Source organism: Pseudorca crassidens, chromosome 12 (genome assembly GCF_039906515.1).
Source record: "Pseudorca crassidens isolate mPseCra1 chromosome 12, mPseCra1.hap1, whole genome shotgun sequence".
NCBI classification, from domain to species: domain Eukaryota; kingdom Metazoa; phylum Chordata; class Mammalia; order Artiodactyla; family Delphinidae; genus Pseudorca; species Pseudorca crassidens.
In genome coordinates this window covers 4,998,401-4,999,614 of record NC_090307.1, presented here as the reverse complement: position 1 = coordinate 4,999,614, position 1,214 = coordinate 4,998,401, and positions in this window count along the sequence as shown.

The following is a 1,214-nucleotide window of genomic DNA, read 5'->3' as shown; positions in this document are numbered from 1 at the left end:
TTTCTATCTTAATGGAAATGTTCACATTTGACAGTCAAAAAACATGTAAGACTGTGATTTAGTTTTAGAACTTACATAATGATTTCGTGATCAATGAAGTTCTCAAACATCTGTTGATCTTTTACAAAATGTGCCTCCAGATGAACCCCCTCCCCCACTCACTACGGGAATCCCTTGTTATCTTTTTCTACTGTTTCTGAGGCTGACGCCAAGCTTCCTGCATAAACATCTTCCTCTCCTGTTGGCCCTCCCCCAGCCTGCCCAGCCTTTGAGCAGCTGGACACAGCAGACATAGAAGTCCAGCACGATCCCCACCATTATGCCTTCTCTTCCATGCTTGCTCCTCCCAGGAACTTGGTAAGGCCCGCTGAGAGCAGGGACAATATGAAAGCTTGTCTTTGCTAATGCCGATGGCACAGGAGTGGACCCTGGTCCCTGAGAGCAATGCTGGACTATCCCAAGTACCAGAGCTCCCCACCCTGATTTGGAGCCAAACCAAACTGGGCCTCCAGATAAGGTGACAGTGAACACACATGCAGCCAGAGAAGAGCAGAAAGGAGTCTGGAGGCTGGGCCGACCCAGACTCACAGAGATTTCTGCACACAGACAGGACATGGCTTTTAACTGTAAATATCGCAATTATTGTATGATTTGCTTTGTTCAAATTTCACACACCAAGTATCTCATCCAAATTTAAAGCAAGCTCTTCTCTAAGAGATCCAGATGGGGGACATGCAAACATTCACTGCACGTGTGGGCCAGGCAGAGGAGTGCAAGCTTGGTGGTCATTTCATTCCAAGCTTCACAGGAACCTGCAGAGCCCCTATCTATGGCGCGGTGGGGTGGGGGAGTGGGAGAGGGCAGATGCAGAAATGCTCACCAGGGCACTAATTTCTTGCCTTAATCCCTTTGGTTATACTGTTTATTTCCAGACACACCCTTCATAATGATGCTGAAAACCACGCCTGGAACAGTGAACCGACTGCTCTCCTATCTTAGAGGTAGAACCGTGGAAACTCGACATGGATATCCTTGATACGGTAGCACCAAAAAGCAGAGTGAAGGTTCCACAGTCATTTTTATTTAGCTACTGACCTATCCATGATTACACAGTCACGACAGCATGTTACAGCAGAGCCTGCTGACTCGTCTGTCGATGTATCAAAACGCAGAGGGATGTGTCGGGCACTTCAAGTCCATTACAAGAGGCATGA